General features: G+C 43.1%; 1 protein-coding gene and 1 long non-coding RNA gene across 2 annotated transcripts in view; both read right to left on the bottom strand.

Moving 5' to 3' along the window:
- Smpx (small muscle protein X-linked) overlaps positions 1-2,216 on the bottom strand; it is a 133,229-nt gene extending 131,013 nt beyond the window's left edge. The window contains exon 1 of the mRNA XM_031370033.1: positions 2,057-2,216. The gene's annotated coding sequence lies outside the window, so the exon portion shown is untranslated. The remainder of the gene's footprint in view (positions 1-2,056) is intronic.
- A 2,751-nt stretch (positions 2,217-4,967) lies between these two features.
- On the bottom strand, positions 4,968-10,219 carry LOC116095191. The gene is made up of 2 exons (XR_004120514.1): positions 10,026-10,219; positions 4,968-5,759 (listed from the first exon to the last, which is right to left on the bottom strand). It is a non-coding gene; the product is annotated as an uncharacterized LOC116095191 (long non-coding RNA).
- Between the last annotated feature and the right edge of the window lie 12 nt (positions 10,220-10,231).

The following is a 10,231-nucleotide window of genomic DNA, read 5'->3' as shown; positions in this document are numbered from 1 at the left end:
TTTTGTTTGGGGGCGCATTCATAGCTCTCTTGGAGTGCATGCAACACAAAGGTAGAAGGAAGACTATGTCTGCTATACATTTATTGACCTTATCAAGTTGACAATCAAGGTTATCCACCACATTTGTTCATCTCTCCTGATCCCTAATTTATAAATTAAACTTTATCATATATACACATATGATAGCATTTAGTTTCAGACATGCTTTGGAAGTCTTGGAATGTCTCCAAGAAGGGACTACTACATAGTTCTCAATTGTTCTTTCCACTGGTTGCAGAAGTAGCCATTCCTGCTCTAGCCTTGGCTTCATGATAGATAGAGTCAACTTCTGGTTGAGCACAATAACCTGCTCTGACCGGTGAAATGTTAGCAGCAAAAGCCATGAATGAACCTGCTGAGAGGACTGAGTTAGCCAGAGCCAGGCTGATTCCATGACAAGCAGCAAACTGGCAATTTGGGAGAGTAGGCCTAAGTTTCTGTTTCCCAGAAATGAGAACCTGGATCCAGGAACCTGTGGTCAGCCAGCCACTGTGGGTAGCCAATCTGAGGACACCTTGTCATCTGGCCTGAAGTAAGAATAAGTAGCTAGAATGAGTACACAACACCCTGGGAAGTCTCCAGAGCCTAACCAATTATAGAATCAATCAGACCCCTAGAGATAGAGCTAATCAATCAAGGGCACACACCTCTCCCTGGAACTCCTCCAACTGACAATAAAAGCTGGGCCTGTGAGCCCACTAAGTGTCTCCATTCCCAAATGGGGAGAGCCCTGCATGCAGGAAATTTAGCCGAATAAACACTGTTGTAACCCCCGAATTACTAATGCTAACTCTGTGGTTAGAGCCTTACCAAAGAGACTGTGTTGTGTTTAGACATTTTAGCCCTGCATTTCTTCCCACAGAAGCTCCCATTTTCCCTCCCTCCCGAGGCAAGCCCAACAAGCAGGCAGCTGGTTTCTGTGCTGTGTCCCCTGTAGCAAGCTCAGGGCTCCCTCCTCCTCCTTGGCTGTTCCGAGGGAACCCAGTCCAGCGTTAGAATGGCACTGCCCATAAAATGCCCCTTAATGAAAACATCCCCAGGAGCCAAACGTTAATGTGAGATATCCTCCCAGCCTCAGTGTCGTGAAAACTAGCACTCTCTCTGATAAATGGCCGAACTCTCCAGGTGCCTGACCTTGGGACCTTAAAGAAAGGACAAACTCAAAGAAGATTAGGGCCCCAAGTTTAAATCATAGAAAAAGGTAATCAGAGGTTACAGAGAGTTATGGCCGGCCATAAAATTAGTTCCTGATAACAGCACAACAGACACCCATTAATCCCCATCCCAGCTTCAGTTCCGTCCCACCAAATGGCTACTGTCCTTCACTCCCCTTCACCCTGAGCATTCAGAATTGCTAACTATACTATATATAAACCCAATGCTTTCCAGATTCGTCACCACATGCCAGCATTTACCCTGCGAGTGAGAAGCATGTGATCAGAGTCGGGACTCGAAATAATAAAAAGACTCTTTTGCAAGTTGCAGCGGGCTTCACATTTCTTGGGCTCATCTGGGTTTCCGGAGGACTCAGGGCATAGCAACACTCTTTGCTTTTGCATATTATTTGAGTCTGGGGTATCATTCTTCAGTGATTCTTGGACCACACTGAGAAGTAAGATCATCTATAACAAGGATATGCTTCAAGTATATCCCTTCATTGTAGGCCCAAGACTAAGGAGTAATATACTACTGAAGGTGGAATCTGAACCCAAGTGCAGACCTTGAAGAATTCATCCTGGTCTAAATATAGCTAATTGTTACAAATCTATTACCTGCATTACAGAGACAAGAGACCAAATGATCATTGCCAGTATGCTTCATGATTAATTTTCAATAAAATGCAACTAGAATGGGTACCTTTTAATTCATATCTGCATTTACATTTACATTACATAATACATTTTTTTTTTCAGACAAATCATAGGGGATACGTAATTACCAGAAGGTAACTTAAGGTTTATGAAATTAGAGCAAAGGAAGGGGACATTAATATAAAAATGGACTTAGATACTCTTACCGTGACTTCAGGGCGTGAAGTGTCAGGGATTTGCGAGACTCACAGGAAACCTCTACAGGACAGTGTACAGAAAGTCACTGTACACACTGAACTAGTTCCAACATTCGTTGTTTGTGACTGATACTTGGGTTTCCATGAAGCTTCTGGGGCAGTCAAGGCCTTGGGGAGAAGGGAGTATTTTTTGATATGGAACTCCATAAAAGGCAAAAGCAATCTGTGAAACCCAAGCAAGTCATGTGGTGTGGCTGACTGTAGCACTACACCGTGTTCCCAATTTTATCATGAGATTGTAAGTCTAGGACAAAGGATTAAAGAGAATCTCGCAAGTACTTGGTTTTCTAGAGATCAACAAAACAATCAATCATATGTCAAGGGAGTATTCACATTTACAACCCCTAGTTCAACTCAGCAGTCTCAAATTCCACAGCACTGGATGGAAACAATATTACCACAGGTTATCATTCTTGCTTGTGTGAAGTGTGTTGGGGGCATTCTTGAATGCTTATGTTTGTAGATGATAGTAAGAGAACACTTCAGGTGTTTCTCCTTAGGTGCCTTACACATTTGTTTGAGGGCACCTTAGTTCCACGAGGCAAGAATAAGACCACTACCACAATTTTGAGCCTAATTTGAACCAAGCTTTTATTAAATACTGGCTAGAATGATGGCCTTAAGCCATGTCAATTCTTGGGTTCCCAGAAAAATGGCCACAAACCATGTTGGCCAGGTGCTTATAAAAGCAAGTCCACAAGGCCTTCCTGCCTTCATCCAATCAAGGGCAAACATACATCCTGATGCATTTCCTGCCTACATACCTCCCATCTATGTGTGATCAAGTACATCAAGTGCAGTTGGGTCAACCAAACTTGTTTAAGAAAGTAAAAACATGTAGCTTGTTACTTTATATGAACAACAGCATCCAGAATCTCAGGAAGTATCTGTCCTTGGACAAGGGGTCTAAGGTTAGAGGCCCTTTTGTTTTATGGATCCTTTAGGCACAGTAATTAAAACTTAAAACATAAATTTGTCTCTCATAGGCTCTGTCGGCATCCTACCTCACCATGGCTGAGATATAGAAACATACTACTGTGACTGGCTTTTTATGTGGACTCTGGGCATCTGAACTTGGATCCTCATACTAGCAAAACAAGAGCTCTACCAACTGAGCTTTTTCCTCAACCACAGGTCACCATTTGGTAAACTTAGCCCATGAATTTATTGCTATCTGGGTTATTAGGACACAGAAGCATTTTAGGATGAGGAAAATTACTTTAGATGATATAGTACAATGAGGATCATAGTCCCTTGCAAGTTTCTAAATCCTAAACAGAAGTGGAAGCATTTTTCCGCTTATTTAAAAAATAACTACAGGCAACTAAGGAAATTCTGAGGAATTTCTGGGAGAAATCTTCCCCAGTGTGGTGATTTAAATAAAAATTCCCCCCATAGGTCATTTTGACACTATTAGGAGTATGACCTTGTTGGAGTAGGTGTGGTTTTATTGGAGGAAGTGTGTCACTAGGAGTTGGGCTTTGAAATCTCAGGTGCTCAAGCGAAGCCAGTGGCTCAGTCTCTTCCTACTGCTTGTGGATCCAGATGTAGAACTCTTGGCTACCTCTCCAGTACCATGTCTTTCTGCATGCCACCATATTTCCTACCATGACGATAGTGGACTAAACCTCTGAACAAAATATTATACATACAAGTAACATTATATGGACTGGGAAGATTGTAGTTATATACTTAGAAATATGTGTGTGTGTAGTTATAGAACATTACATTTTCTATAAATAAAGAAAAAGGGGCCATGAATTTGAGAATAAGTGGGTGGTATAAATGGGAAGGGTTGGAAGGAGGAAAGGGAAGAAGGAAATCATGTAATTATATTTTAACTTCAACTAATAAAATATTTATAATGTTTTGGGTTTGTTTATTAGTATTTCTATCACAATTAGTACATGGCTTCCCACTTACTTTTCTTTTTTCTTTTTGAGCTTTGTGTCCCCTTCAAGACATTTGGTTTATGGGATCTGTAAACTCATATTTATATAGACACTCAGGCTGTACAGATAATGGCTGAAGGTCAGTCCTTAATCTAGGCTGGCTCCAGTGTTCAAGGAGCATAGCAAAAAGAAATGTGAAGTCTGGGAACTTCAAAAGTCAGAGGTAATCACTCTTGTTTGTTTTTACCCCACCAAACAAATTCATAATCAAAAGTATACTCTTGATCCCTCAGAAAGAAGTAATTCTTGGAGAAACTGACCCCAAAAGACAGACAGTATGCTCTCCACACAAAATGTACAGGAGCTTTGGTTAATATGCATCGCACCCACATCTCTCTACAACTCCACTTTAGTCTGGCTTTAGTGTGCCCCTCGAGAGAAGTCTTGCATTTGCTTTTGTCAGGAGTCCTTCAAATGTCCCAATCTGGGGTCATTTTTAAACCAATTTCTCAGCTCAGAGCTACTGGATCACCTAAGTGTCATAAATTCAGAATACAAAAATACCTGAAAAAATGATATCAGGGTATACATTTCAATGAGTATAGTTTTTTTTTAATCTCTAGTAAAATTTCAAACAAAAGCAAGAATGAATGGCTTTTCTTTCTACTCCGATATAGCCTTTCCAGGGTCTCACCTTATACAAAGCTCTTAGTTCTAATGTACTATTCAATCTGTGTTCAGAGACCTATCTCCTGACCAACAAAGGTACTTTGACTCAAGGAGAGTACTCTTATTCTCTGCCAGTGGATATAAGTGTCAGCACTTGTGGGGGACCGGCCAGCGGGCCCACACTCCATAGGTGTTCTCCTCGGACTGGAGATCTATTGAGAACCTGTTGAAATAAGTGGTGGGAGAGACACAAGAGAAAGGACACCAAGTAAGCTTTATCAAGGTGTGTCTTTACTTGGGGAAAACTGGGTTTATATAGTAAGGCAAAACCAAAACCATAAAGGGAGAACCGAAACCAGCAATAGTCAAAGCATCTAACATAAACAAGAGACGGGTGGGATGGACCTTCAAAGGCAATTGAGACAGAGGTGAGATAGTTGTCAGCAGTCTTTGATCTATGGCAGTCAGGGATTCGCTCCACAGGTGGGATCCACAGTCCTGGGTCTGAGGCACTGTTTTTTCAAAACTCTCCGGGCTAAGGGGAGGGAGTCCACATTTCACTCTCTCTCGTTAAAAACAAATGCAGGGTAAAGGACATGGCTCGACACATTTGCATGGGAATCATAACCAGTGTGTTGAGCTACTCTCTCTCTGGCTCTGTCCTCTCAGGCAAATTTTGCACAGGGAAAGCCGGGCTTATGACATGTCTTTATCACAGACAGCCACTGGGCATGTATTTGCCTGAGTTAACCTCACGGCCAGAGAGAGTGCTATCTTCTGCACCACCCATCCATACAAAATGTCAAGTTGTGCCTATAAACACCTGCAAAGTCCGGGAGCTGTTGAAATTTTCTGAAAGCAGCCAACATAATCCTGGCCAGGCCGCTCACATAGATGCTGAAGTCTGAAGGTGGAGCTGGGAAAAGTCCTTTGTTGAGTTGCACATCCTCTGCTAGGGCTCTGGAGTCGGTTGCCAGGGAACAGGTCTCAAGATAATGCAAATTGATTCTTTGCTGGCTCCGGTAGTCGAATTAACCTTTGAAATGCTGGAATCTCAGTGGTAAGCCAGGGACTTCGGGATGTCGCCTGCCCTTAGAATGTAAACATTGAAAAGATAACGAAACTTTGCTCCTGGTGAGCCAAAGTTTACTTTCCTCTGCTTTGTCGGGAGTAAGCAGATTTCCGAATCAAATGGGAAAAAAACGTTCAAAACTGGCAGGAAAAAGCCTGTCAGCTTTAGAACAAAAGAAAACGAAAGAAAAAAGGAAAAAAACTTTCTGAGCTTTCCTGCTAAAGCAGCAGTCGCTCTGAATCAATCCGGTGTCTCCTCCTCTCTCTGGGAAAAAAATGCAGACTGAGCATCTGCCCTAAACCAACACCATGCCATGCATTAATAGCATAGCATGAGAATAAATAGATTCAGGAAGGCAATGTCGGTCTGCCACAGATCGACTTTTAATGTAGGTCTGCAGAAAATTCAAAATGAAAAGAACAAAAGCAAGATGCACCTTTGAAGACCTCTGGGGGAAGAGATTCCCTCCCTTGGTCTTGAAAAGCCAATTTTTAATCGTGCGATGAGCACGTTCAACAATACCTTGTCCCATGGAGTAATATGGAATGCTGGTCTTATGAAAAATGCCAAAATCTTTGCAAAAGGAAGTAAAATTTTTAAACAATGGTTAATAACATTTTTAGAGGCTTCTCCTGTTTGCAGGGAAGCAAATATAAATCTTGAACAAGTATCGATGCAGACTTGTATATATTTAAGCTTTCCAAATTCTGCATAATGTGTAATATCCATATGCCAGATACTATTAGTTAACAATCATTCTTGCTTGTTCTCTGGAAATTTTATGTTTGAGCCTCAGAGTCTGGCTGGAAAAATGAAAATTATCATGATCCCATTTAGCTAAGGCCGCAGGATCTGAAACTAAAATCTCTCCTATAAGAGCTCTGTCAATGAGGTCATTGCCTCTAGCTAATGGTCCTGGCAGGCTAGAATGAGCCCAAATATGACCAATATAGAATTGATTTTTACGTGCAAGAATGACATTTTGTAACTAAGCAAATAGAATTTCTGCTGGCGTGTCTAGCTTAAAACTGTCCACAGTTTCGAGTAGTGGTAAACAATTGAAGATATAGAAGTTGTTGGTGCATAAATTAAATGCATCAGACACAGCTTCAAAGACCTTTAAAACCGCCGTTAATTCAGCCAATTGAGCGGAGAGACCAGGAGTTTTTATAACCACCTGTTGACCATTAATGAGATATCCAGCTCTTTCCTTAGACGTGCCATCAGTAAGTACCACAAGCATTGTCTATTAGCTTCCAAGCTGTTACCTTTGGAAAGATAACTTCATGCATATTTTAAAACTTTATTAATTTATCTTGGGGATAATGATTATCTATAGTCCCCTGAAATCCAATTTGAGCAAGTAGCCAATCTGTACTGTGTAGCTTAAGCCAGGAGTCCTGCTCCAAAGTAAAAGGTTGAATGATAACATCTGGCTCCTTGCCAAAGTAAGTTAGTGCTTGTTTCCTACCGAGCATAATTATCTGGGCAACAGCTTCATAATATGGCACGATATTACATTTAGGAGACATCCTTGAATGGATCCACAAAATAGGTGCCTTTTGCCGCAACAGTGCCATAGGGGCATGACTAGTATTGAAAACTAATAAATGCAAAGGTAAAGAATAATCTATGTAAGTAATGAATTGATTCTCAATAGCCTTTTCTACCTGCTGTAAAGCAGATATCCCTTCTTTAGTTAAGGATCTAGGAGAATTTGGATCAGAATTACCTCTAAGAATATCAAATAAGGGCTTCAAGTCTCCTGTGGTAAGTTTTAAGATAGGGACAAAGCCAATTAATATCACCCAATAATTTTTGAAAATCATTTAACGTTTTTAATTGGTCTCTATTTATAATTCCTGCACTAGCAACGAAGCTGCTTCTAGTTTCTCTTGAGACAAAGACCACTGATCAACTCACACAGGAGTATTATTAATCCACTTGATTTTATCTGCATGTCCCGTATGGACTCTTTGCCTATTAGCTAGCTCATTAGGGCTATATAATACTAGCCCCTTAAAACATTTTCCTTCAATATTCAGTTTAAGATAAGGCCTATTATTTGTAAAAGACTGTATCTAATGAATTTTAGGAGCACCAGATCAACTCTGTCCTGTCTCAATCAGTAATAGCCTTAGGAGACATAGGAGACATAGGAACCAAGATAAGTTGAGCAATCTTTTCATAGGCAGGTACAAAAATGATTCCACGTGGTGAAGATGTCACAATTTTTATTTCTCCTAGATAATTCCGATCAATAGCACCTGGGTAAATTTGCAAACCATCTACAGTAACACTACCTTTGCCAATCACAAAACCCCAAGTCTCTGGAGGTAGTGGACCATAAACTTCTGTAGACAGAATCTCAATTCCCATTTCTGGGGTTAATACTGTGTGCCATGTGGAGAATAATTCCACTCCTGCATGTCCTGGCATTTCTCTGAGGAGCTCAGATAAAGATCTTCCTGATTTGGCAGTCCCTGGGCCCCCTGTACTGCCTTTAACTTTCTTGAAACCATCTTAATATAAAATAAAGGTAAATTAATATTCTTAGCTTGTAATCAGACTGTAAATAGTAGCCAATGGAACACCATCAATTCTAACCATATTTATTTTAATTTCTTATGAAATATTAAACCATAACCATAACTTTAGAAAGAAATTCCCAATTATAAACAATCTATACTCTTTGAAATCAATTCTGTGATGTCCTTAGATGTCCGGGGCTGCATGCTCGCTAGCTACACTGACTGGCTCAGCATGTGCCCACCCTACGACAGCAGGCGCGGGCAACCCGCTGAACCCCATTCGTGATGGGGATTGGGGATTGCAATTATTCCCCATGAACGAGGAATTCCCAGTAAGTGCGGGTCACAAGCCTGCATTGATCGAGTCCCTGTCCCTTGTACACACTGCCTGACCTGATCTACTGAAAATCGCCAGCTTGTAATATTGTCAAACCATTCGATGTTACCTAGCCATCCCTAAAACGCTTGCACAGGCATGAATTCGTGCTCTTGGATTCCGCGCATGCGCATTGTCACAGCCGCTTTCTGCCTGCCACACTCCATTGCAGGACTGCGCGCGCAGGCGGCTCCTGGTGATATCATCGAGCCGCGGGAACTCCGAGCCCGAGCCCCGCCCAAGGCCAGCGGGCAGTCTCGGATCTCGGCCTCTGGGAGCGCCAACCCCTCCCAGCCCCGGCCACGCCCCCAGGGGCGCGGCAAAGGGCTCACGGCTCGAAACACCGTGCGCTGTCTCCACCCCCAGGAAGGGTAACCAGCTCGCGCCTGGCTCTGCACAGCCCGGAGAGTCATGGCTCCGGTCTGGCCAGGCCACCCGGGAGCTGCAGGCGAGCAGAGCAGGAGATACGCAGGCAGCCGCGCCAGGAGGGTCGCTGACCGCGAGACCCTGGCCCAGCTCGGCTGCAGCCCTGCTTGACTGGCCAGAGCCATTGCCGGATGCCCGCGCACTCTGTATAGAGAGGGTGGGGCCTCCGCGACCGTGGCCAGGCTGCCAGGAAGCTGCACTCTCCCCGGTCTGCCTGCCACTTTGCCAGCACCACGTGTATTATACACAAAGACACTTGACAACGTAAAAGACCATCACTCATTCGACAAAATACACACATAAATACACATAAAACATATAACCACAGGGAACTATAACCTGTCCACGGCTATAGTTCCTGCTCTCATGGTTTCCCCACAGCCCTATAACCTGGGCCGACAAATCAGGGGAACAGCTGCCTCCAAATCCCTGGAGTCCCACAGCCTCAAATAACCCGGCTTTGAAGCCGTATCCTGGCCATCTTAACCACAGCCTTAGCTGTGCAACCCTTCATGCAGTCACCTGGCGAATCCCCGCCGTCCATAATTAGCATATAAATGAGAGCTCTCTGCTCTTTACTACTTCAATTCAGCCCCAAGTTAGAGAGATCTGTTATCACAGATGGGGTTGCCTCATTTTTATTCATACAAGTGCCTATCCTATTATCTTCCAGGATATCTATCCATCCTGCTCATGCCCTCTAACCAGGGGCAGAAAGCTTTAACCAGCTCTGATAATCCTCTCAATGTAAATAATTTCACCCTTACCCCCCTTTGCCTCAAGCAGCCTACCCACGTTCCGGGAAGCCTTCTTAGGAATCTCCGCACCCATGTCTATTCTACCGCCGATAAATCCTCCTAGGTCTCTTAAGGTATTGGGTGAATACCTATGTTTCTGCCTAGAACTCCCGTAGTCTTGCATGGATTCCTGGTCAGCGCTAACCATATCTTACCGTGGAAACGACTACAATAATCTGGATCCTTTCTTCCTTAATTAACCAGAGCTCTGCATCCGGCAGTGGGGTCCCTCAATTAATTTCTCCCGCGTCCAAGGTCCACGTTGGGGGCCATATGTCGGGGACCAGCCAGCAGGCCCACACTCCATAGGTGTTCTCCTCGGACTGGAGATCTATTGAGAACCTGTTGAAATAAGTGGTGG

The sequence above is a fragment of the Mastomys coucha genome, chromosome X (assembly GCF_008632895.1).
Source record: "Mastomys coucha isolate ucsf_1 chromosome X, UCSF_Mcou_1, whole genome shotgun sequence".
NCBI lineage: Eukaryota > Metazoa > Chordata > Mammalia > Rodentia > Muridae > Mastomys > Mastomys coucha.
Note: the sequence above shows the minus strand (reverse complement) of the source record. Positions and strands in the feature narration are given on the sequence as shown.